This window comes from Protopterus annectens, chromosome 14.part0 (genome assembly GCF_019279795.1).
Source record: "Protopterus annectens isolate FY-2018-M chromosome 14.part0, PAN1.0, whole genome shotgun sequence".
Classification (NCBI taxonomy): domain Eukaryota; kingdom Metazoa; phylum Chordata; order Ceratodontiformes; family Protopteridae; genus Protopterus; species Protopterus annectens.
The window spans coordinates 864,771,786-864,799,536 of record NC_056748.1 but is presented as its reverse complement, the minus strand read 5'-3'; the positions used below and the strand labels follow the sequence as shown (position 1 = coordinate 864,799,536).

Below are 27,751 nucleotides of genomic sequence, written 5' to 3'. Positions count from 1 at the left end.
TGGCTTTTGCAGGGGGTAAACAGGGTATGCCTTTCTCCAACAAACCATTTCAAAATGGATAGCTAACTGCATTAAGTTCTATTATTCACATCATGAAACAGTTACTTGGGCATAGTAAAGCCCACTCCACCAGGCATGGGGCAACTACCATGCCTTTACTCAAGGGAGTTCCAACCCAGGCCATCTTAGAGGCAGTCACATGGAACTCAGTGCACATCTTTACAACACTTTATAACCTAGGCAATATGTCCAGAGTTAAAGCAGGTTCGCTACTGCCATCTTGCAGAATCTTGTATCCTAGGGTCTTAAATATAACCAACCAACTAGCTGTTGGCTTTGGGAGTGCTCCCAAGAATAGGAATGCAACATTGTCTATGAAGGACACGGTACAGTTGTCTCACTTATTATTGTAGATGTTGGAGTAGATCAGTGTTGCAGTACATACTCCTACCCTCCAACCCCTCTATCTGCTGATTACTCATCTCCCTATTGCTGGATGCAAGGAGTAGAGATTTCCTGCAGGTAGTTCTCTTAACTCCATCATCCCCCCCTCTGCCTTCATATTTTCCTTTCTTCCCACTTAAATTCAGACAGCTGGGGAGGTCATGCTTTCCTTGGGCATCAGACTGCTCATTTACTGCTTGGAATGACCTGAAGATGGCGTCAGTTGATGTCCTTCTTGTACCCTAATGTTCAGATGTCTGTCTTTTGGCACCTGTCTGCTAGTGATGATGTAAAGATTCTGGAAATTGGGCCTATCACATTCTTCTGCATGGCAGAAACACACCAAAATCTGTACTGGAACACTGATTAACTCGAACATCTACAGTTATGGTAAGAGGGACACAAAATGTGCTAATTGGGTATCATGAGATTAACAGTGATTGTACTGTTTCGGGTGACTGAGGGGGCTTGAATGAAGAGTAAATTCTCTTTTGATTGATAGGAGGGAATGCTGCATATTATTTGTAGTAAAGAGTCCGTGATGGTGAAGAGAAAGGAAGAGTATTAAGCTCAGGAAAGAGAAAATAAGTGCAGTGAGTAGCAGAGGAATTAAAAAAAATAAAGAATGGTGTCAAGAGGAAGTATTTTCTGTGAAGTATTGGCCGTGAAAAGGTGGTGTAATAGGGAGGTGAAGGCAGAGAAGAAAGACAGGACACTGCAGTTGACAGTGTCTCCCCAACAGGTAGTGCTTGTTTGTCTTGAGTCTTCTGATGAGAAATGCAGGATATGGTTGTGGAGAAGGCAAAGTATATGCAGGAATAGAAAGAGATGTCAGATGTGTAAATGGGAAGGAGAAAATGAGACAAGGAGGTCGTGTTTCTCTAGGGTCATTGATGTAGTGTGAGTCAGGTTATTGTGAGTGGATGTGACATGGAGTAGAGAAGAGGGGGTGGCAATTGGTAGTAAAGTAGGGGAGCAAAGCAAGGTTTAATCCAGTCATCCCTGATGCCTCCATTTAGTTTTTATTCATTCGTTCATTTTCAATGAAGAGAATAAAGGGCAGTTAAATGTTTTCCTGTACTTAATGACAATAACTACTCTAGGCAGTAAACAGGGAAAACTGTTTAGAGGCTTGGGTTAGTTATTACTTTCAAAGTGCCCTTAAAGTACACTACAGCCATGGTGTTATGGGTTGTGTATCATAAAGAGGGGAGGCATTAACTTAAATTACAAAGTTGAAATGGCATTTGAGAGGTGTAGGGAAGAACGGTAGTGAAACCATGTTCACAGCTAATTTCAGAAGTACCACAGGCACTTTTGGGAGGTAAGATCAGAGGCCATAGAAACATTACTGTAACCACCCTCAAGCTGTACCTCCCATGTCAAGGAAGGCTAGGCCTGTAAGTCCCACTGTAAATTTAAGGGTACCTATCCAGTTGTCCAAGCTACATTTGATGGACTACAGGGAATCTCATTGCTTAACCTGTAGGGAAATTAATTCCAGAGCAGGGTGAGTGCTGGGTGATGAATTTATCCCTCCATCTTGTTTTATTTATTTCCTGCTATAGGTTTAGATCTGTTGTTCTAGTATTGGCTGCACATTTGATATACAATTAAAAGAGACTACAAGGGTAACAGAATCCCTAACAGCACAGCATGGGAAATGGATGCAAGAAAGAAAATCTGTGCTTCTCCCACAGAGGAGAGCCATCTGCTAAGGTCTGCACTCCGTGCTTGATTGAGGGCCCAGGAGGGCAAAAAAAAACTGTTTAACTTGTTTAATCATGAACAGCTGGAGAATAATTAACACCTTTTCTTCCTGAAATCTTATAACCCAGGAAACCATGCGTTTCCTGAGAGCTTTTCTCCAAAATTCTCTACTGAAAAAGGAGTTTATTAGGTTTAGAATATATGATAAATGGGAGTTAAAAATGTAAAATATTCCATCTGTGTGGTAGATAACAGGATGTGTACACTGGTGGTAGTAGCAAAGGTCTGTAGATGTTCATTTTATATTGCAGATTTATGAAAGAAAAGCTGTATTTTTTGCTGCAAAATACCAGTGTTATTGTCAAATGTCTCTATGTATGCAAGATAGATCCAAGATATCAGCGATGGAAAACTCCAACTGTTCCAGAACTTTGCAATGATGTACAAGAAGAGAGAGCATACTGTGGAGGGGAGGCAAACGTTTGACAACATTAACAGAACACTGATGATCCAGAGGGAAGCAAAATGTAAGAAAATACCATTGGTGGTGGTGGGTCTTGATGCAGAGAAAGCATTTGATGGAGTAAGCTGGGACGTTACGAGCAGGGAAATGGAAGCATCTGCATTTCCTGAAAAAAGTATAAGATTGATTAGGACGATGTATGAGGGATTGGAGGCAGAAAATTAAAGTGGGTAGGGTCCTTCCTGATAATTTCTGCTTGAGCAGAGAAACTGGGCAGGGATGTCTTCTTTCCCCTTAGTTATTTGCATTATATTTAGAACCATTGGCAAAGAAAATAAGGGACTTAGAAATTCAAGGATGTAATTGGTATGGAAGTCAAGAAAAGCTGGCTGTATTTGCAGATGATATTATTTTATACCTGACAAAACCAGAAAGAGACATTATGGTGTTGTGGAATATTTTGAGACAGTTTAGCATCTTTTCAGGATACAAAATTAATGATGCTAAAGGCAATACCGGTAAATTATGTACCCACAGACGAATTGATTCAGCAGTATCCTAATTTATGGGGATATGATAAAATGAAGTATTTAGGAGTATGGATTAAAAATAATTCTAGTGTGACAGCTAAGGAAAGGATGTGTGGGAAGAGTCTAAACAAAAGATGATAGAAAAACTGATAAAAATGGAAGCTTTGTTACATGGATAGTAAGATACAAGCCATCAAAATGTTTTTCGTCCCTTTAGTCTTATACACAGGTCAGGCATATTATTATCAACCAGAGAAGAAGTTGTGGATAGCAATTAATAAAGAGCTGAAGGACCTTATCTGGGAGGGGAAGATAGCAAGAGTCAAGTGGGATAAGCTGATTTTTCCAGTAGAACAGGGCCAGTTGGGATTACCCAATTTTAAGGGGTATTTCAAAGCTGTACCTTTAAGACTCCTATACATAGCACACGCAGAAAAGTATAAATTGATGTGGAAAGGGATGATGTCGAAACAGGGGAGGGGGAGCTCAAGAAATAAGGAGAGACTGGGATTTTAGATGCATGCCTTTGAGAATAACAATAATCATATAGAATATTATATCCATAAAGTAGCAGAAAGTATCCTAAGAACTAAACCAACATGGGAATGGAGAAAGGAGATTCTGCAATAGGGATGACTGCAGTTAGGCAAGAGGGGGCTGGAATTTATTGGAGAAAACTGACAAAGGAACCAAAGTATTGGGAACAAATAACTAGCGAGAGAAATATGATAGAATGGGAAGATGCCAAGAATTTATTTGGACTTCTGGTTAGAGAGTGAGTTCCCTGACAAAGATTGATATCAGAGTATAAGCAAAGAGAAAGAAATAGACTCCTAAATGAAAGACCAACAGTGGTAGAGTTTTAGTAGAATCTGCAACAGAAGCTGTCATCAAAAAGGAATAATTAGTAGAGCATATAAAATATTGCATGATAAATATAAGAATCAATCATAGGAGGTTAAAAGGGATTGGGAAGAGAGATTGGATAAGTAAGTCACAAAGAAGCAATGACAGGATATATGTATGTCTCCAAATATGCAACAAAGTCTGGAAGGTTTAGGATTTTTCCTTGGAAATGTTTACCTAGATGTTTGTAAACTCCAAGTAGACTCCAGAGAATTTTACCTCAGGTAGACAAATGTTGGAGGTGTGAAGGGGAAGAAAGAGGTAACTGGGACATATTTCCTAGGAGTGCAGTGAGTTGGCAGGCTTTAAGGATTCTCTGCGGGATGCAATGTCTGAGATGATGAGTGGGCAGATTGGTGTGATGAGGGAGATGATTTTTGTGAGCTATGATGCAAACTCGGAATTTCCTAGACATCGTAAGGCCTTGTTGTGTCTAACTATGGTGGTTGCCAAAAAATGCAATTACTAAAAAATGGAAATCAAAATCTAAACCAACTATATTAGAAATAGTAAATATAGTAACAGAGATAAAACAAGTGGAACTGAGATCTTTAGAAAAAGGTAGGAGCAAACTACATAAGAAATAATGGGAATACAGGGGAGGAATTAGGTTTAAAAGAAGGCAGGACTTAAATGCGCTATGTAATGTTTGACTGAAAACGATTGAGTAGAATATAAGTGATGTATGTTTGCAAGTGGGAGTGTGCTAGTATGGTTTGTGATGTAAAATGCTTGCAACTACGACTGTGATTGTGTTTGGTTTGTTTTCATTTATATAAATGTATGATTGCTTATGTCATAAGTGATGGTTTAATAAAGATGTTTATTTAAAAAAAAAAGAGAGAGAGAGCATACTGCTGTTTTGTGATAATGATGACTATGTGCAAATTATGTTTGTAATGTTTTTACTCTACTCCAAACCAGTGTTAATCTAAAAAATCATTTGTGTTGGAAATTGACAGTAGCAGCACTGTGCCCCTTAATGTTTTTTTTATAAGTTGCTATCATTTGTTCACATTTAGGTCACACAACTTTTATGAAATTAATGCAGCTATGATAATATAGGTATTAGAAATAACCACTTTACCAAAAGAGCATTTTGTACCTCAAAATGGGTTCACACTACCCACCATGTTTAGTGTAATTTTTTACTAACACCCATTGCTTGAATTCACCATCCCCAACATGAGGGTATCACACACTGTTTTTGTTTTATTTAATGTATACATGTAAATATGTCCCATATTTTCATAGCTTTTTGTAAACAGTCCTTTACTCCAGGTCTGTACATCTCTTTGACCACTGAACAAATAGCTTGTAGATTCGACCTTCCTGCCTTAAGAGCAGGCAACTGAGTATATGGGAGGGGACGGTAAGAGAAGCAAGTAACATCAATTAAGAAGACGGGGGCAAGTGTATCTTGAGTGAGTGGCAGTGGGCGAGGATCAGGTTGAGAAAAGAAATGCAAGCGCATTCACCCAAAAATCAACATGGGGAAAAAGTCTTCCAAAGAAAAACAGAGAAGGGTAGCACAAGTATTTTTAGTAGAATGTGAAACTGTGATTAATGAGGACAGTAGAGAAAAAAATTAAGATTATGGCAAGGAGGAAGAGTAAAAGCCTTATAGGCATATGAAAAGGGAAGTATAGAAAAAATGAATAGAAAAATAGTGAAGACTGTCAAGGGACTGAAAATAAATTGGAGAGTAGTAGGCAGTACAGTGTAAGATACCAGGTAGAGTATGTGAGAGTCTTTAAAACTGTAGCACAAATTAGAAGCTTAGAAGAAACCAGTGTAAATGTACTATAATCTTCCTTAATCATTTTGCTTTGCATTTGCCTCTAAACAGATTATCTGTATTGTAAGAATTGTCTCTTTGAATGAGCTCTGATCTAAAACATTCATCATGTTTAATGTGTGCAATTTTTGTGGTAAAACGTTTCTGGGGATTGTTTTCTGTCACCATTTGTGCATGTCCCCTGTGCCAGTATCCCTTTATTTTTTTCTTATTTCCGTAATATTTCTCTATTATCTTGTCTCCATTCCTAACGGTTCTTTGCTGGTTGGCACACCTGTCAGTTCTGATATTTTTGAGTTGACATAGGTTTATAGAATGATATCCCGTACTGACCAACATTCTTGTTATTACCATTGCCAGTCACATACGGTTGAAAGGTAGACACTGTACTGCCTACTACTCTCCAATTTATTTTCAGTCCCTTGACAGTCTTCTTAGAAAGGATGATCAGGTCACTTTCAGCAGAAACGCAGGGGACTCGGACACCAGTAAATTAACATTTAAGTTAGCATCTGTCTGGAGATATAGAATGTCTTCATCTTATTATCCCAAAGGTAAAAAGACTGAGGATGACTTTTGACTAGCAGAGTTGTAAAACAGCTGCTGAGGCAGTAACTGACCCTGATAGTCGTGCATTTGTGATTTACGTGGAACAGTGGTTTCCTATCTGGCTTTTTTCGTTTTCCACCCAAATCATTCATTTAATCCCATAAAAAAAAAAAAAAATTGGAATTCGTGGAGTGTTACTAGATTGGGCCTTGTGATATTAACCAGAGGGGGGGACCCATTCCCTCCAAAAGAGTTCTTTTGAGTTTGTACTCGTAACTCCCAGTGGGCGTTGTCTGAACCTTTTGAAAAATATAAGTTATCACCTCATAGTTCAAACAAATGTTCATACCTTGAGAATAGTAAATGGTAAACTATTCTATAAACTATATATATATATATATATATATATCTTAAACTGGATTTTATAAGCCACAACGACCACAAATATGAATTTTCTAATGATGAATAAATATCTTCCACTATTTCAAGCAATGTACATACTGCCAGCAGCATTTTATTTATGTATTTGTAAGCTTTCATATAAGGCTAAACAGTTATCTCTCTCTCTCTGTTTATATATATATATATATATATATATATATATATATATATATATATATATTTCTGTCTGTTACTTGTTTGCTGAGATATGTAGAGAAATATAAAAATTATTATATCCTTTGGCTGCACTAGACAGAGGTGAAATATTAATGCAGTTGTAATTTGCCATTGTGTAAGCTTTAAGATGAAGTCTTGTTTTGTGTAGCAGTGTTTTGGAATTATTAATGCAAATAAGAACAAGCAGTATTTGACAACCTGAGGCATCAGTAGGAAGTAACTGCAGAAAGACCTGGCAGTGTCACTAGGCTATAATGAGGTCACTTACTGATGGATCCATCTCTGGGTTTGGCTGCTCCTCACTTGCCCCTTAGGACATGTCAATGAAAGCAGTACTGTCATCACTGGTATGATAGTAATTGAGCAAGCAGTTTTCCTGTCATTTTTTGTTTGTATATATCAGTTTGTTTACAGGGGTGTAGACCACTAACCAAAACAGACCAATGTCAGGCCCAGCCCTGTCGTGTAGTGCTTGGTTTAGAAACCCATGGGGTATATTTTTATGTCTCACATACTCCTGAATGACTCTTCTAAGGCAAATTCTTGTGCTACTGTCAATTGTTATCATTGAAAAATATTGGTCACTTTGGCTACCCATGAGGATAAAAATTTATTTATTTTTTTGCAGCATCCTGAACTTGGAGAGCTTGAGGTGATTGCATTCTACATCCATCCTCAACTCCTTTTCCATTTTGCACATGGGGTAGGGGTGAAACTTCATCTGGAGCCAAGGTCTACACTGCTGAGTGGCTAGTCCTGCCTCAGTGGTTCATTTGCACCACTCACTCATGCATATACGCTCTCACCTATGGCCAGTTTGCAGTGTCCAATCCACCTACTACATGTCTTTGGAATGTGGGAGGAAACCGGAGCACCCAGAGCAAACCCACATGACTCCAGGGCGGATATGCAGACTCCGCACAGAAGGCACCCCAGCCGAGAATTGAACCGGAGAACCTCTTGCTGTGAGGTGACACTAGCTGCTGCACCACCACGGCCACCCACTTATATAACTGATTGTCTCCCATGCCAAAGCATAACTGCTGTATCACTGAAACCCCTTCACAAGGTAGTCAGTTATGTAATTGAATGGACTACCACTTGTTCAAAGCGGACACGTCCTGTGGGCACTTCTGTAGGAGTAGTACACAACTGTCCTGAGCAAAGAAGTGCTAATTCTTAGTCTTGATGCTAAAATCCATCATTGATTGTTCTTCATGGTGTTTCCTATGAAAGACACTCGAGCTGTTCAGATTTTGATAAAATTTTGAACTGTACAGTGCATGTTGTATGCTGGATTGGTAAAATATTTTGCACTGGTAGGGAGTATTCTTGAACCTAGAAGTGTTTTACAAGGTTCCAGTCAAAGATGTGCATTGAGGTGTTGGACCCAAGTGCTGGGGCTGATCTTGCAGTAAAGCTTAATCAACTGTGCAGTGTCGATAAAGGAGTTAGCTTTATGCAGATAGTGTGTTAGAACTTTTTTTTTGTTCCTTTACTCAGTAAACTACTGTTTCCCTTTTTTACTCTTTCTGGTATAACTTAAATTCAAGAATATTAGGGTAAAAATTGCTTAGAGCCTGAGATAAAGGCGTAGATATAAGCTGCTGCTGTCTAGCTTTTTGAAAACTGATTACACATAGTTTGAATGTTAAGTTTTGTTACTTGGAAGTTGGATTATTACTGGAAGTGTTAAGAGGTTACAGTCTTGAAATTTTGTATCGTATTAATCTACAGTGGTATGATTTGATGAATATTTTAAGGGTGCTGTTTCCACAACTTATTTCTGAATGAAGATCAATTTTTATGAGGTGCTGATGAGACCACACAAACAATCACTGGTGCCATAGCCAGTTGTCTTTAATATCTCAGCTTCAAAAGAAGCCATTTATTTAAAGTTTCTGGCTGATGTTCTTCGTGTTTCACTGTTGCAGTCCTCACATATGGGTTACCCGGCTTCCGGTAGCCCTCAGTCGGCCCAAATACCATAGGCATTGGTATATGACGTCGGCTGCCACCGGTTGTAAAACTGATGTCAGTATGTTAATTATAAAGGGAGGCAGCCAACACCATTTCCTCAGTCTTTCTTGCCACGGAGCCCAAAGCAGATGCAATTCGTACTAGTGCTGGTCAGCTGTTTACCTTTGTTTCGCTTTTCGACTACCAAGTTGAAGATGCCTTCAGATAAGTACCCCGTTGGGGACCCTCTTTTCTTGCTTTAACGAATGTCAGATAAAGTTAATAACTGTCTTGCCTTTGGAAAACAGATTCTGCACTGAGATTTCAATTCCTATTGTATAACTTGTTTGGGCCTTGAGCATGACGTCCCTAACTGCGATCTCACTGCTTCCTTTAACCCGTGTACCATACACCATAGAGCTAAGATTTTGTATAAGCATTTTGGAGTCTGGCCTAAGTTCGTCGGTATGGCGTCTTCTGGTCTCCCGACTTCAGATATGCTTAGGAAACGCAAAGACCAGGACTGCGACAGGCCTAGGGTTAAATCTACTGATGACGCACCGGTGAAATTGGTCATCAGCACAGCGGTACTCAGTGAGGTGCTTTCGCAGCCCCTGCAGTTCTTCATACCACAAGCTGTTATTTCGTCTTCAGACCCTCTGCCTGTTGCCGCCTCAGATGGGTCCAGAGCCGCTTTGCAGGTACCAGCTTCTGATGCCTCCTCTTCTCGACATGAGACCAGAACCAGACCAACTACCTTATTTCAGACTTCTGTAGTTGCTAGGCCTCATGTGTCCCTCCGGATTGCTAGTAAACCTTACAGCCGCAAACCTGTTCAAAAGCAGGGGTTGGCCTCCCCTCCTGTACCTCAGTCCCAGTTGGTAAAGATGGCTGGTGATCTTCTTTCCCTGATTAGGGGCTCTCATCCCCCCCCTTCAAAGAGGACTAGGGAATTAAATTATCTCCTGATGTTTTGTCTGTCTCAGATTCTGAGATTTCCAGTATGTCTGCTGGTGAAGAAGGAAATTCTCAACTTTTTTCTGGCTTTAAGGATTCTGATGCTGAGGACTCTATCCCTTCTGCCTCCCCTCCAGAGGATTTTTCCTTTGGGGATACTTTGAATACTCTTAGGGAGCATTTTAAATGGGAATGTCAGGATTTTCCACAGTCTAAGAAAAGAATCAGGGAATTTTTAGATTTGCTACAGCATAAGCCTCTGGCTATACATCCAGTTTTGTGGATGATGTTTTCATGGAAAATTCTTTAACTCCTAATTCTGTTCCTCCTGCCCCCAGAAAACCAGATAGGTATTACAGGGTTCCTGAATCTCATCAATTCCTTTTTAAAAACCCTACTGCTGATCCAGAAAGTATTTCTCAAGGCCCCAAGGGTGTTAAGGCTACTATTGCTAGAAACCATGTGCCTTCTGATAAGGAATCTATGGCCTTGGACAGGTGGGGTTAAAAAGTCACTACTTCTGCAACTCTTGCCATTAGGTCCGTGAATGGTTTCTTTCACATGCTTAAGTATCAGCAGCATACTTTGGAGGCTGTTGAGGCTAAACTTGGTGATTTTCCTTCCATGATGGAGAACAAAGACATACAAGACTTACTGAATTCTGCCACTTTAGTTAATAACCATTCACTTCATTGTGGTTTTGACACTTTGGAGGCTTCCTGCAGAGCAGCAGCCACTGGTTCCATAATTAGAAGGCATGCTTGGCTTGGAGCAGCCTCTTTCTGAACCAATTAAATCTGATGTTCCTTTGCACAAGGACAATCTTTTTGGTAACAAGGCTGAGGAGGTACTTAAGAAGTTGGAGGATAAGGCAAAATCTATGCAAGCTGTAAAAGATTATCTTCTGGTTCAGCCTTCTCAGTTTAGTAGGCATTATCCTTCCAAGAATTGGTCTTGCCCTGATTCTGGCAAGCAGGGCCGCTCTAGGCCTAGGGGTTTCAGATATTCCAGAGGGCAGACTTCTGCCCCTCAAAGGGCTAAACAATGGCATTCTTCTTCTGCTATATCAGGGAGTTCTAAGCCAGCTTCCCAAAGCAAACATTCTCAATGACTCCGGCCTTCTTCTGCCTACCTCTGCGGACCCTGGGTTTCCTTTGGGGGGAAGGTTAGCCAGGTTCGGAGAGGGTATGGTCTACCATCACAGATGACAAATGGGTGCTCAGTATAGTAAACCAAGATTACAAGTTTTACTTTCACACCTTGCCTGTTTTACAAGGATACCCAGACACACCCAGAACTCTCAGGGCAGAGGTAGAAACTCGCATTTCTTCTCTACTGACTATGGGGGCTATAGAGCCAGTTCCTGCAAATCAGACAGGCCTAGGTTTTTATTCAAGGCTTTTTTTGGTACCCAAGAAAGGGGGCACCTGGCGCCCTATTCTGGATCTGTCCATTCTAAACACTTTTCTGGTGATTCCCAAATTCAAGATGCTCACCCTTCAACAATTACTGTCAATGCTGGGTAAGGACTCATGGCTGGTAACTTTGGATCTCAAGGAGGCTTATCTGCACATCCCAATAAGGGAAAGTTGCAGGCACTTCCTTCGCTTCAGGGCTGGAGAGCAACACTTTCAATTCTCTGCATTGCCCTTTGGCTTGTCTACTGCTCCCATAGTTTTTACGAAGTGCCTGGCTCCAGCCATTGCTTTTTGCAGGCAGAGAAACATTCCAATGCATCCTTACCTGGTCGACTGTCTCATTCAAGCAAACTCCCCAGAGCAACTAGAAAAGGATTTGGATTTCGTGAAGAAAATTCTCATCTCTTTGGGTTACACTCTAAATGAAAAAAAGTCAGTTGGTTCCTTCAAGGGAGATTGATTTCCTGGGAGCGAGTCGGAATACAGCCACCCAGATGGTATTACTCCCAAAACAGAAGCAAGAAGATCTTTCTGCTTACTTAATGAACTTGGCAAGCATGACCCAGCTCTCTGCAAGTACCTGGGGTTCATGGCTTCATGCATTTTGATGATCCCATATGCAAGGCTGCATATGAGAAAACTTCAATGGTACCTTAATCTTTGGTGTCAACACACACAGGACTTAGACTTGATTCTTCCCCCAGTTCCCTGTCCATAAATGGAGTTCCTCTGGTGGGGACAGACTGTTCTCAGAACAAGGTTCTGCCTTTCCGCCCACCGCCTGCCAGCCAGGCTGTCACCACAGATGCCTCAGATGTTGCATGGGGGGTCATCTGGAGGGCAGGGGCATACAGGGGACCTGCAGCATCCAGCAGATTCATCTGCATATAAACTTTAAAATAATTTATGGCAGTGCAGCAGGCCTTGCTGGCTTTCAAGGACCTACTCTTCCCTGGGACTCTGCTGATCAGGACAAACTACCACAGCCATGTGGTACAACAACAAGCAAGGGGGGGACTCACTGTTACCCCTTGTGCAAACAAAGCATGAGACTATGGTCCCTAGCAGCATCCATGGGCTTACATCTAATAGCCCAGTATCTTCCAGAGAGGCTAAACTCTTTGGCGGATCAATTGAGCAGAAATGTTCTGGATCCTCATGAATGGCAACTGAACAGGGGTATTTTCCATCACATCACTCATCATTGGGGCACCCCACAAGTGGATCTTTTCTCCTCTCGCACCAATCATCTCCTTCCAACCTTCTGCACCAGGGAGTTTCACAACAAAGCTTGGAGGGTGGACGCGTTATCCTTCCCATGGACACATCCCTCAGTTTATGCATTCCCTCCTCTGCCTCTTCTTCCCAGAGTGCTACTGAAGATAAGGGACTAAAAACCAAAGGCTATTCTGATAGCTCCAGATTGGCCCAGGCAGCATTGGTATCCCCTCCTTTGCAGCCTTTCCCAGGCTCAGCCTTGGCATCTTCTCCTGGTACCAGATCTGTTGGTTCAGGGAGGGGGAAAGTTCCTTCATCCTCATCTTCAAACTAACTCTGCATTTAACTGCCTGGCTACTATAAATCTTTCCCAACAGGTGGTTGAAGTTCTTCATGGGGCCAGGAGGCCTAGCACCAGAAAATCCTATGCAGATAAATGGAAAAGATTTTGCTCTAGGATGCTAGCTAAATGAGAAGACTCTTCTCATCCTTCTCTTTCACTCATTCTTGAGTACCTAGCAGGATTGCTTAATGGTGGGCTTTACTTTTCTTCAGTCAAAATTCATGCTTCAGCAATTTCAGCTCATTGTTCTTTTGAGCAACCCATTTTTCTCACCCCTTGATGAAGCAGTTCATAGGTTCATAGGTTAGTACTAGACTAATTGCTCTTGCGAGCCATTTTAAGCCTAGCCAGTTATCCCCTGTGAGATTCAAACCCTGTATCTTGTGTTTGTAAGGCAAACACCTTAACCATTAGGCCACCCTCCCAATGGGGAGCTAGTAATCGTAGACCTCCCAGAAGAGCTCCTACTCCTGCTTGGAATCTTAATTTTATCTTGGAAAAACTTACTCTGCCTCCCTTTGAACCAGCTGCCTCTGCAGATTTGAAGTTTCTATCCTGGAAGACTGCTTTCTTATTAGCTATTACTTTAGCTAGAAGGGTATCTGAGCTGCAAGCCTTAATGGCAGTAGAACCTTTCATTATTTTTCACTCAGATCGGGTTTCTATGAGAACCAATCCCTCCTTTATGCCTAAGGTGGTTTCCAGTTTAACCCTTAACCAGTCTATTCACCTGCCTACATTTTTCAACATTCCCCAAAATAAAAGGGAAAGGATTCTGCACTCTTTTGATGTGCATAGACAGCTGAGATTTTACTTACACAGGACTAAATCCTTTCAAAAATCTGAACAGTTATTGGTTAGTTTTGCTCCTGGGGCTCAGGGTAAAGGTGTTTCAAAACAAAGCATCTCCAAATAGATTGCTCATTGTATTCACTTTTGTTACCTGCAGCATGGGAAGGTTCCCCCTCAGGGTATTAGGACCCATTCTACTAGAGCAGCCTCTACCTCTACAGCCTTTCTGAGAGGTGTACCTACTAAGGACATTCTAGAAGCAGCTACTTGGTCTTCTGTCCATACTTTCACAAAGCATTACAATCTACCTTTGTTTTCTAAATCCATAGTTGGTTTTGCCTCTGCAGTTTTGTAGGGCCTCCCTACCAACCCTTAATCTGTGATCCTTCCTCCCCCTTTGTCTTCCTACTGGGGTTTGGGAATCAACCCATATTTGAGGACAGCAACAGTGAAACACTATGAACATAGTACAGTTGTGTACACTTCCCATAAATGTAGATGTTCGAGTGTATTCACTGTTGCAGTCCTGGTTTCCCACCTTCCATTCCCCCCTTTTTTTTCCTAAGGCACAGACTATAGATTTTTATTTTTTGTATGGCATGTGTCCAGGGTGCTACCATTCCTGGGTTAGCTTTCTTTTGGGGGCTCCTGACAGTTAAGGCAAGAAAAACTGAGGAAATAGTGTCGGCTGCCTCCCTTTATACCTGACGTACTGTCATCAGTTTTACAACCGGCGGCAGCCGACATCATATACCAAGGACTCTGGTATTTGGGTCGACTGAGGGCTACCGGGAGCCGGATAACCCATATGTGAGGACTGCAACAGTGAATACACTCCAACATCTACATTTATGGTAGGTGTACACAACTGTACTTTTTCAGCATTACTTTACATTACTGTAAATCATACAAAAATGAGATTTTTTTTTTACTAAAGAATGCAAAGCTGTTTTGTCTCAAGATGATTTTAAGCAATTTATTCTGTGCTTTCAGGAGTATTGTTTCTCTGTGAGCAACAGTGAACACTGAAGTGTTGAAGGCAAAGGCAGTGATTGTAACAATTATTTTTTATTTTGTATTTTAATTTCTGTAGATGTTTTGTTTCTAATTCCAAGACAGGAATGGATCCAATCACTTAGTCAGGGTACGATTACAGTTCTTGAAATTAGCGTTGCTATTGTCTTTGTTTCCAAGAGAGCTCTTCTCAGCTCTTGCAATGTACTTAGAATCGTCTCCTCCTGCACTGCTGTAAAGTTGCATTTATCAGTAGCATGCTTAAGTAAATTAGAAAGTTTTTTTTTTTTATTAGCCCTGTTGCTTCTAGTACTGTTGGACCTATCCGAGTGTCTTTATCCCATATTGCTGTTTCTGTTTGCATTTCATGGTATTTTACTACTTTGTCTCTCTCGGTAAGGAGTTTATTATAATCTCTTAGTGCAGCTATTTCAGTGATACTATTTCAGTGATACTATATCTGTTTTTCATGCTTCTGCTTTCTCAACTATTGGTTTTGGGTGATTCCATGTGATCACAACTTCATTTTTGAAAACTTGTGGCTCATGTTTCCAGTTTTTCTCAGCTACATCTGTGCTGTAGTGTTTACACAGTCACAAATGCACCAGACTTGCCACATTGTTGTGCCTTTCATTATGTAGACCTTCAAGTAACAAGCTGTGTAACTGTTTCTAGTTCTGTAGTCTGGAACCGGCGTTTGTCTGCATCTTCCCCATTTTTCTATATACTTTGTAAACCATTGTGCATGTACTTCTCTGTGTTGACTTACATTATTAGTCATCCATCTTTTGGTTTAACTCCACTTCTCCTTAACCATTCATTTAGCAAATCTTTAACATATATATGGTTAAGGAGTTCTGTTTACTTGCCATGATAATTGTGGGATTTCCAATTTTACTTGTCCTTTAATTTATGTTCTTATGTTTTGATTTTTTTTTTTGCCCATTTCTGTTGCCAGCTCATTTTTGTCTGTTTCCAGTTTGATCTGTACTTTCTCTCCTTTCTGAAAAGTGTCTGCTAATCTGAACAGTTATATCAGACTTGTTTTCTTCACATTTTAGAATGTTCTCTATGTTGAGGTGTAACAGTGTCATTAAATATGTGTGCTTTCCCATGACTGCCGACCTATACATATAGTTCATTTTGAAGACTGATATACGAACTTGCCATGCACTGGCTTTCTGTTATCATTTGATAAGAATGAAGCATTTTTTTTGATTCCTTGTCCAACTGATCTCTTGCTGTTTAGGAGAGTCGGTCGCAACAAAAACTGTAAGTTAGAATAGGAGGAGCAACCTGATTTATAACTATTGCTAGACATCACTTCAATTTTCAGTGTTAGCTATAGGTTTTAAAAGTATTACTTACTAAGCTTTCTCCTTATTTGTTCGTTTTACTGCTGACTGTTCATCTATTTCCAAGTATTTATAGACTCCCTGCTATTCATGGTTCTTTGTCTCATTTCCTGTCCCAGATTAATATTTCTTTTTACTTTGGCTTTCCTGCTATAAATGTTGCTTTTGCACTTTTATCAAGAACGTCATTACAGTCTGGTAATGTAACCTCTCAAATTTCAAAACTGACACCTTCATCTTATACCTCAATCAGTACAACTGGGCAGTGGTAAAATAGTTGCTTCTTGATGCTGTATCCCACTTTATTAACATTCCTAAGCATACTAAATGAACTTGCCCAACTCGGGGGGGGGGGGGGGGGTGAAGATATGCCAAATCTTGCTGATTGCCTGACCAAAAATAGTTCTATTTTTCTCAGTCTTCAAAAATTCTTTCTTTTATCCATCTAAATATATCTGTCCATTTCTGTTAAATCAGTTAGGCCTTCTCTTAGATAATTCTCTTCTAGTCCTAGAGCATCCTGTTTGCTCCCTGTTTCCTGGTTGTTCCATTACTTTGTAGTTCAAACTGGACTTTCATCTGCGTCTCCCACAGAAGGTTCCAAAACATCACCCGCATTGATCCATCATGCTGCAGTATTGCCTGTATCAGAATTTCCGCACTAAATCCTTTACTTTGCAATTGGTCTGTAACTTAGATTTTTTATGTCACTGTGTATCTGTAACTTACAATCCTCTTTTAGGATCTTCCGCTGAAAACTAGTTTATAAAAAGAAGGAAAATACTACAAGCATTTAGCTAGATAACATAAAATGGAATAAATATGAAAAAAAAGCTCAACTTTCATAGGTCCATAACATAGAAAAGAATAGCAAAAGGATAGGTAGCAAGGTTGTAGAAGAAATCTGAGGTTCGCAAAAGGGAATACAAACTGTTAACGGTTTTAACTTCCAGGACTTTTTAGTGCATGTCTCAGAACAGGGAGACCAAAACACTGAAAATGCAGGCCTAGAGTTACAAAGTCTAAGACTGATGATCCTTGAAATATTCCTTTTTATCTGAAATATGGCAATCTAGTTCATATGTATAATATCAGGATGTGCGGTGGGGGTGGGGGGCTTCCCCCCTCCACCTACATCAGGGAGATGCAGGGTGGATTGACCCCTAAAAAACTTTAAAAGAGGAAAGTGATATTTGCAGTTCTCCTATGATTTTGATCTTTTTTCCCCGTCATTTCTTGGTCTTGCTGTTATGAGTTTTGACATTTCACTACAGAACCTTGAAGACTCCACAGGCAAGGCAGCTCAGGTGATGGTCATTTCCATTGAGTTACTGGTCAGGTGATCAGGAGAAAAAGCCTAACTGGTTACTCTTGGCAAAGTACCGTATGGTGGACAGAATCCCTAATGGAGCAAAAAGGAATACAAGTTGAAGTAATTAATAGGATTAGAGATGGTGCAGCTCAGGGACCTGTTAGCTGGATTGCAGGCACCCATGGAAAATATTCGTTCCATGTGGAATTTGGGTAGATGTAGGGAGAAGAAGACAAAAGTGAAAATAAAAAAGCAAGACATTACACCTGTCTCTCTTCTTGGAGTGCATGTAAGAAACCTGCAGTGACTTGCTACTAATTAGTGAGATAACACTGCATTTTACAAAATCATTTGTTTTAATGAGCTAAAGTGTTTATTTTAAGGAGACTCTTAACACTTTAAATGGAACTTGTGGAGGAACCCCCTCCCACTCATGCACAAATATCCCAGATGCACTGCTTGTGTTCATGCCTAACAAAGAAACTAAGAGTTATATGTCTGTTCAACAGCTGTCCTGCTGTGGTAAGTTGCCAAATAACTGCTTATATTTATGCAAACTGTATAAAGATAGGAGATAATGGAAGGTTTGTCTCCTCCCTCTTCCTAGATAATGACCAAAGCCTTCAACGCCATATCCCATAGAATACTTCTGCAAAAATTGTTTTATTTGCGCCTGTCAAATGATTCACCAGGTATTTCCTGATAGTCTCCAATCTGTCACATAGCTTTCTTCCATTTCTCCTCATCTTCCTGTCTCCACTGGGTTACCACAAGGCTCTACCCTTGTTTGTCTCTTACTTAATATCTTCACAAATAATCTCAGCAGTTTCTACCCACAAGCCACCCCCATACAATATGCAGATAACCCCACCCTGATATGGTTTCAGATAACCTAACAGATCTGCACCTCATAATATAACAAGCCTTCTCAGATAAAAACTATCTTTGCAATTTCCAACTATTTCTAAACCTTCAAAAACAAAGCTCCTTCTCACACACAACACAACACAGCACAACACCAACTTTAAAATCTCATCCCTGAACAATACCAAAATTAAAGTGCTCCCTCACAGCAGATTGCTAGGTGCAGCAATGAACAAAAACCTCAAGTATGGTGTGATGACCCACCACTGGACCAGTAATCAAGGAGCCTCAGTCCTCACCACTGGCACCTGTGGGGGATGTTCACTAGGAGGATTACAGGTACACAAACAATATTTCCAGATGCAGCTCTCTGCATCAAGTGCAGTTTCCCTTAAGAGTACACAGAGAGCATAGTCAGTCCAGGGCTGGTTTCTCCCTCTTTCTCCAGATCCCCAATAAGACTCCCTATTGCCACAGCTTTAGAGCTGAGATCTCAACTGGGTGTCGAAGCCAAGGCCTCCAGCACCTTCTCTGTCCAACCAATGCTTCATGTCCCTGCCCAAGTAGCTGACACACACACTCTAAGATTTCATTTACACACACACACACACACACACACACACACACACACACACACACACACACACACACACACACACACACACACACACTCTTAGGAAAGGCTGGCAGAGGTTTGCTAGCTATGCCCCCTTCTGCCCAGACTGTAAAGTAGTTCTGACTGACACCAGATACTCCTGCCAGCTACCTTAAGGCTCTTCCAAGGATAACCAATATACTGAGTGAAATTAATATTAATACAAATGGTAGTTTGGGCAAGGCTATTGGAACTGGCCATCACAGTGTCACCAGATAAATATGCATGTACTCTCAGAACTTAAATATCTCTACAAAGATCAGCCATAATGAAAGGTTTAAATATATTTAATAATAAATAATAAAAGAACAAGACAATAACTAAATTTATATTCATAGTTACATCGGCGTTCAAAACACAATAAATATTTAAAATAACATTGCAGGACAGGCTCAGTCAAAGAAAAAGAAATATCTAAACTAAGCTTCACTCTACCTGCCTGAATCTAAGAGAATTACTATACCCTAATAACTTAACAGAGCAAGGCAGATGATGCGTTGAGTGGTCCTTCTTGTTGTCAGGCCCAAGAGAGAATGCTCTGTCTCACTAAAGAGACTTCTCAAAATAACATCTAAAATATTACTGCTGGGATAGCTTGCAGAATGACATCAGTTCTGATATCCGACTTTTAGTTCCCATCCCCCATTGTTGGAAACTGGCAGGACTTAGCACCTGCCTGTAAAAATACGCACACAAGGGCTTTTGCTCAGATCTTTGGCAGGTTCTGGAAGTCATAAAACAATTGCATACCTCTATGCTTCCAGAGTACTGATTAGTTCACCCCAGAGATAATACAGAAAGCTTCCTAGTACAGACTTTGTGTCTCTGGCTGCATTGAAACCTGTGAGATAGCATCTTTATGGCCTAGCCTATAAAGTGATTTAATTTCAAATATTTTTCTGAAGTTTGCTGGACTGAGGTTAACCCTCCAGTCTCCTCTGTTAAAACATAAATTAAAACAGTTACAAGAGTGCATGTACATTTCTGTTCTCTCCAGTAAGGCACATTGTGGAGACATTTCAAACCCAAGCTCTTTACAAATACCTTTTCAACACAAACTTCTGTACAAATCAGTTTGATATACACATGACATATGGTTCTAATGCATTTGTAACACCAGTATCTTGTATGACCCACAGTTCTAATACATTTGTAACACAAGCATCTTGTATAAATTGATTTGATATTCACAAATGATATGTAATTATTTACAAACTTCTAGCTAGCTGGTGCTGACAGTACCTCCTTTTGTCACATATGGTCTCCAGATTCACAGCTTTATAAAAAAACATAAACCAAAAACTTGGGATGCTGTGCAGATCTAAGAACTTCCTCACTAACTCCGCCCAAATAACCCTAGCCACCAGTTAGCTCTTACTTGCACTTCTCTGTGTTGTACATGTCTTCACAATCTCCAGACCTCCATAAAATTGAAACTAAAACAGTGCTGCAACAGAGTTGCGAGGTTTGGAGTAAATAACAAATCTCATGTTATCACCATTACGCACCCAAAGCACTTAACTGACTTGAAGTTACCTCACCATTTAACCCACATCCAGCTAGTTCAAAAGTATAAAATTGTAAACAGTCCTCCTACATGCCCCATTTTTAACCCCATACTGCAAAAAGTCTTACTGATAGACCACTACTGTCTATAGACAAAAATCTGCTTGCCATCTATAAACCACAAACATCTCCTGGCCTCAGTCTGTAGTCCAACTACATTGCCAAAATCTGGAACTCAGTACCAATAATTAGGTCATACCCCACTCTATACTTCTTCAGAACAGCATTAAAAGAATATCTTCAAAACTCTTGGCTCAACTCCTGGATTAAACCAGGGTAATCTCATATCGTGCACATCTCCTATCCTACCCAACTTCTGTAATTTAAAACTTTGTGTGTGTGTCTGGGTGTGCACACTTGTGTATATATGGGTCTGTCCTAAAACTGTTCTCCTACCGCACATGCTTTCACAGTCTCTCCCCACTTTATCTGTCTGTCCTTATAAAACAGACTTACCTCTCCTTATATATTCCATCCGCAGGTTTTCTTGGGTCTGCATTAGAAGATCGAAGTTTCAAAACTTTGAATCTGATATGGTCAACACCATATGATCGAAGTCTTGAAACTTAGAATCTTTTAACAGAGATCTCCGCACAGTGCGGAAAGGGAAGATTTCTGTTTTCTGCACTGTAGTGCGATCTCGGATTTGGTATATTTAAGGAGCTGGGGGTGTGTGGGGTGCAGGGGGGCTTGCCCCCCTGCTTTAAGCATTTAAATGTTTTGTTTTTCTAGGTTGTTGTGTTTTATTGCATTTTCGATGTTTCAAGACTTAGATTATATGGTATCGACCATATCAGATTCGACGTTTGGAAACTTCGATAATGTAGTACAGATCCGGTTTTCCCAACCCTCCTGCACAATTAATATCACAGTATTACTATATGATTACTGCCAACATACTCACCCTCCTTTTCTCTCCCATGGGCCTTCTGTGCATCTCGGTCATATTCACTTTAATTTTGGCTGCCAGCTTCCTTTGTAAAGTTTTTTTTTTCTTTAACTGCAGTGCTTTGCCTTATATCTTGACTGCAAGCTATCAAAGTTCTAATATGAGCATGCACTAACCCATAGCCTCTTGTGAGTCCATGAGTCTCTGGCCAACTATGTTTCTCTTCCACCCCCAGTTCCCTAGCCACCCTAAACTTTCATTTAACTAACTAGCTTTCCACAACCTGTACCGCCCGTTTTTCCTCCCAACCTTAAAGGCAACATAACAGATATCGCACCGATTACAACTACCACCTAAACTAAACTTCCTGCAAGAAAATAATCACCTTGTATAAACTACTCTATATAAATATTACAATCTTGTATCACTTCTAGCCAAAGAACAATCCTCTGTAACCAACTGTGAACAACTTCTCCTTTCAGCTGCTGCCTTTATGGGTTGTCACAGGGGATCATCAGTCTGCAAAACGAATGGCAGTAGAGTTTTACAGTGTCAAGGTGCCAGCCCAGTGCCCAACCTCCCTCAGAAGGCACACAAAAACACTCACACACAATCACACCTAGAGCAATTCAGAATGTCCAGTCCACCTGCAGCATGTCTTGGGAATGTGGGAGGAAGCTGGAGCACCTGGAGGAAACCCACTTGAACACAAGAGGACATGCAGACTCTGCACAGAATGCACCCCAGCTGATAATCGAACTGGAGAACCTGTTGCTGTGAGGTGAGAGTGCTAACCACTGCACCACTGTGCCGCCCTCTATAATCAACTATAAAAAATACTGCTACTTTCCTCCTTACTACTTTCTTTCAGTTGTAAGTTGCCTAACATCATAGCATATAAAGATTAGTCAAAATTTTTACAAAACTACTAGAACGTTCTAATGGACCAACTCGTACTCTACTTTCCTAACAAGTTACTACTCTTTAAAAAAAACTATAATCATGTACAAGCACCCCCCTGCTTTAAACCTACAACCACTGCCTAGAACTGTATGCTATCATTAACAGTCAAAATGTCATAGTTCAGTAACACCTGTGTGTTGATGCTCATACAAATCCTGGTCCCAGTATAAACCACCTCACGCCATAAAGCAAATCCCTTCTCACGGTCCCTTAAAGTCAGTCATCTTAATCCTAGAAGCATATGAAAAAAAAAACAAGACCAACTTCGTGCCTTCATTTTATTACAAGCATCCAAACATGGCTCAGACCAGTAATCCCATATGAAACCATACCCCCACCGGGCTACAACCTATTTAGAAAAGATAGGCTAAAAAAAGAGCAGGTGGTATCCTTACTCTCTATGGTAGTACTCTAGATATCACACCAAGCACTCTGTCACTACTAACATTTAATAATGGTGAAGTCCTGCTACTTAACATGAAAACTAACTCCTACAAAACTATTCAGTTAGCCAACATTTACACCCCCCCCCCAACAAAATGCACACAACCCAGATGTCCCAGTGATGCACTACTGCTTTCAAACAAAATTTAATCATACTAGGGGACTTCAGTGTTAACTGGCTAGACATCGCTACCAGTACATTAAAAAAAATCCCCTTCCATCTATTAATCTTTATGGCCTGTGTCAAATAATTTCTGACCCTGTAAGATGTAGCCTACTGGACTGAATACTTAAATGTAAATCTGGATTTCTCTCTATTAGTGACCACAGCCCTACTTATGCTATCTGTTCACTTATCAAACTCCCAAACCCGTATCCTGTAACTAGACTCGAAAGAATAAAAACTTATGTCCCACCTACTTTAACACCGTAATCAAACAATGCAACTGTCATCCTTTAAAATCCCTTTCTCTGGATGCAGCCATCAGAATGTTAACACCTTTCTAACAATACATAACTGAATAGCCCCCTACACAAAAAGAAAGCCAAAAGCAATCTGGCCCCTTGGTTGTCCTCAGCAATCAAATAACTTATTAAACTGAGAGAGCAAGATTGGAAAACATGGAAACTAAACTGTTCTGCAACACTCCAACAGTATAAACACATAACAAACAAAATATGTGTAGTGCACCCGCAGGTGTAGCTGAAGAGATATGGGTTCCTTCCTTCCTGACACTGGTGACACACCCCTATTAGGCCCAACACACCAAGGTGGCAAGAGTGACAGATTTTATTCTAGGTGACACATTTAGTTAAAAAAGGGAATAGCACAACCATAAACAAATTATTTGAACAGTGCAGCAGTTAGCAATAAGACAAGGTGAGATATGCATGCAATGAAAACATACATTCACCCTCTTCCCTAAAACTCAACAGAAAAAGGTCTTGACATTCAAATATGCACAAAGAAGGCAATATCATTGAGTAGTAAAGCTTTATAATGCAGCAATACAAACACGGGAAAGAAATGCAGTGCCATTAAGAAATAAAAGAGTTATAATACAACAATACAGATATGAGAAAATGCAATGTCATTGAGCAGTACTAACACGTGCAAAATGCAATGTCATTGAACAATGAAGATTTATAATGCAGCAATACAAATATGAGAAAATGCAATGTCATTGAGCTGTAAAGATTCTTTGACAGAAGTATTAACATGGCAAAATGCATTATCATTGAACAGTAAAGATTTATAATGCCACAATACAAATATGAGAGAATGCAATGCCATTTAGCAGTACTAACACCCTCTACCCCCTTGATCAATTCTAAGCAGACCAACTATGAAACGCTCTTTATTATACCGTGTTCACTGGCCAGTGACTACTTAGTCTTGCTGCCGGCATGATGGGGCCCAAGTTGGAGCTCATATGGATCCCAGTTATTTGTAATCAACAAAGCATTTGGGGGGGAGAACAGACACAATCTTATAAAAATATAAAATACCAGCCAGAGCCTCTCACCACTCCATCGAGAATATCCTAGTGACCAGGCACCGTGGTTCCTCTGAGCAAAGCCGAAAAATCACCTACCAGAACTCTGGTAATCATCTGTGGCTTCTCTGTACTACGCCCAAGGGAACTCCTTTTCTTGCTGAATCATAGCAGGCATGGAACTACTGGTTTCAGACTTCTCTCCTGATTTCACAAAATACCATCATCCAGGATTTCAGCAAGAGATAGACACAATCTGCTACTTCACTTTCCTGTCCCAAAGCACTGGAAAAGAAAATCCATTCATGCTGCAAGCCCTTTTTCTCTTCAGCTACATGTTTCATTCTTCCATCCTTCAGCTAGTGTTCCAGTCTCTTCTTTCACTTTCAAAATTGTCTTTTGTATTCCTGAAAAGGAGCTCCACCTTGTGGTGCAATGGAAAACTATAGTCTATTACTTCTACAATGAAATAAAGTGGGAGCCACACTCTCCACTTGAAAATCTTGGGTCCCCCAAGTCAAAGGTAGATTAACAGAAAATATTTACAAGCACTAATGCAGCATCAGCTGAGCAATATTTTTGCATTCAAAAGGTACATTCCACCAAGGGTAATCAGCCTTATTCTTAACTTGGGATGAGGTGTCACCACTGGAGTAGGAGGCATAGGGATTATGGGTGCAGACCCTCTGATGAGCTGTGGTCACAGGTTCCTGTGTACTATGTCCCAAACTGTTTTAGCTAAGTCTCTGTGGGGGCCAAATCAATCTCTGCAGTTTTGGTTCGGAAGAGACAGCTAAGGAATTTTGCTTGGAAGGTTTGTCACTCACATCACATTCAATGTCCAGTTCTTCAGTAGGCATATTGTCTACTTCTAAGATCTCCTCTTGTATAACTTCACTTTCATTTTCCATAACAGTATGACTGTCCTTAGCATTATTTTCTGAAGTTTTCATAGCAGGGCCTCCATCTTGTATCACGTTCTGCAAGAGGCACAGAAACATTACTTAGTCTATTGCTAGGTCTGGGCTGCTCAGAATGACAAGGGACACATTCCAGTGCATTTACATTGAGATTACAGCCCACAGGGTCTTGAACATCCTCATAAAAAGCCCACTGAAACCCCAGTCATCATCACTGTCCTCCTCTCCTTCAGCAGGAGGAAGCATAGGCTCTTGAATATTGGAGAGGATAGTTCCTTTCCCCTTAGCCTTCAGGATCGCCTTGAGTTAGGCTTCCGCTGAGCCGTTCTGGATTCATGAGTCTCCTGATTTTGCCAAAACCTGAAAGTTGTTTCGGTGCCAGGTTTTAATGGGTCCTTCTTTCTCTTCAGGGCAAACTTGGTAGACAGGGATATTAGGTAGCTGAGAACTAATTATGTAAATCTCAGTTCTCCAGTGGTCAGCTACTTTCTGCTTTCCTTGTAGTCCAAAATTTCTCAAAAGAACTCTGCCCCCTGGCTGCAAGTCACGCATCTTTACTTTTTTGTCATAGTGAACCTTGTTTCACTGATGTCTTTGTCCTGTTGATTTTTCAGCAAGCTCATAAGGCTGTTTGAGGTTCTTCGAGTCTCTCCACATAACTGCTGTGAGATCTCACTAGTGTATCATCATCTGTGACTCCAAAGGTGACGTCAACAGGAAGACGAGCTTCTCTTCCAAACATTAGGAAGTAAGGCGAGAATCCTGTAGCATCATTTTTAGTACTGTTGTAAGCATGCACCACTGTGGCTACATGTCTACTCCATTGACTTTTCTTCTCAGCAGATAGTGTCCCCAACATGTCTAGTGAAGTTCTGTTGAAACGCTCAGGCTGAGGATCCCCTTGAGGATGATAAGGAGTGGTGCGGCTTTTTTGGACTCCCAACAGAGTGAGTAGTTCATGGACAAGCTTGCTCTCAAAATCACATCCTTGATCAGAGTATATCCTTTTTGGCAGGCCATAGCGTACAAAGAACTTCTCAACTAGTAGTTTTGTCACTGTAATTGTTTTCTGATCGCAAGTGGGAAATGCTTGAGCGTATCTGGTATAGTGGTCTGTCACCACCAGCACATTACTGATCCCGCCTTTATCCAGTTCAATGCACATAAAATCTAAACAGACCAGTTCTATGGGTCCACTACTCTCCATTTGACCCAATGAGGCAGCTCTGGTCATCAGAGTCTCTCTCTGAATGCAACGAAGACAAGTACGACAATAATCCTCAACATCTTGCTTCATGCATGGCCAGTAGAACCTGTCTCGTACCAGACCCATAGTTCTGTCATAACCAAGATGACCATGTTCATCATGCAATGACTGGAGTACTACTTCTCTACACTTCTGAAGAAGCAACAATTACCATTTTTCACTGCTGAGTGCACCAGGAGATCTCCTATACACTAGTCCATTCCATATCTGGAGTCTGTCCCATTCTTTGGCCAAAAGTCTTGACAGAGGATGAATGTCCGTGCGAACCATATTAACTTGTTTCTTCTCTAAAGCAGCTACCACCAGCTGACCTAAGGGGTCTTCTCTTTGATCTCTCCTGAGGTCACTGTTACTCAAAGCTGGTAGCGATGAAGCCTGTAAAGTGACAAGATTACAGTAAGCTTGGGGTACGCTATCTGCAGACAGACCCAACTTCTGGGCCCAACATTCAGTGTGTTGATAGGTTGCGATCTGACACACATCTCATCCCTGATGCTGGCATTTCCACCCATTCATCGTTTGGGTGTAAATCTCCCTGAGGTCTTCTGGACAGACCATAAGCATCTCCACTTTCGTATCCTGGATGGTATTTCAAACTGAAATTATAGTTTCATACAGCTGCCATCCATCTGTGGCCAGTAGCATCTAGCTTTGCAGTGGTCTGGATGTATGTCAGGGGACTGTTGTCAATCTGCACTTCAAATTCAGCCCCATAGAGATGGTCATGCAGCTTGTCCACTACTGCCCACTTTAAGGCAAGGAATTCCAACTTGTGTGCAGGATAATTTCTTTCTGTGGGGGATAAACTCCCACTGATAAAAGCCACAGGTCTCAGCTTCTTGTCATACACCTAGTAAAGGACTCCTCCTAAGCCATCCCTGCTAGCATCCACATGTAAAGTGTATGGCTTTGCTGAGTCAGCATATGCCAGCACAGGGGCATGTGTGAGGCAATACTTTAACTCCTCAAATGACTCTTAGCACTCAGGAGCCCAACGACTCTCGATGAGTTCTTTAGAACCTCTCAGTCCCTTAGGCTTTTTCACAAGGATATCTTCATCTGCTTCCTCATCATTTCAGAGCAAATGGTTGAAGGTTCTTGCTGTCTTTGAAAATCCTTCCACAAACCTTCTATAGTAACTGCAGAACCCCAGGAAAGATTGCAGCTCTGTGCTAGTTTTGGGTCTGGGCCAAGATGTCACCGCTTCAACTTTGCTGGGATCTGTGGATACTCCATTTGCAGACACTACATGTCCCACATAGGTCACTGAAGGTTGGAAGAACTTGCATTTGTCCAATGAC

The 27,751-nt window shown here is 40.8% G+C and overlaps 1 protein-coding gene across 19 annotated transcripts in view; it reads left to right on the top strand.

Annotated features, from left to right (window-relative positions):
* The window catches only part of LOC122789306 (calcium/calmodulin-dependent protein kinase type II subunit gamma), a 2,351,533-nt gene that overhangs the window by 1,192,805 nt on the left and 1,130,977 nt on the right, over nt 1-27,751 (top strand). The window lies entirely within an intron of this gene.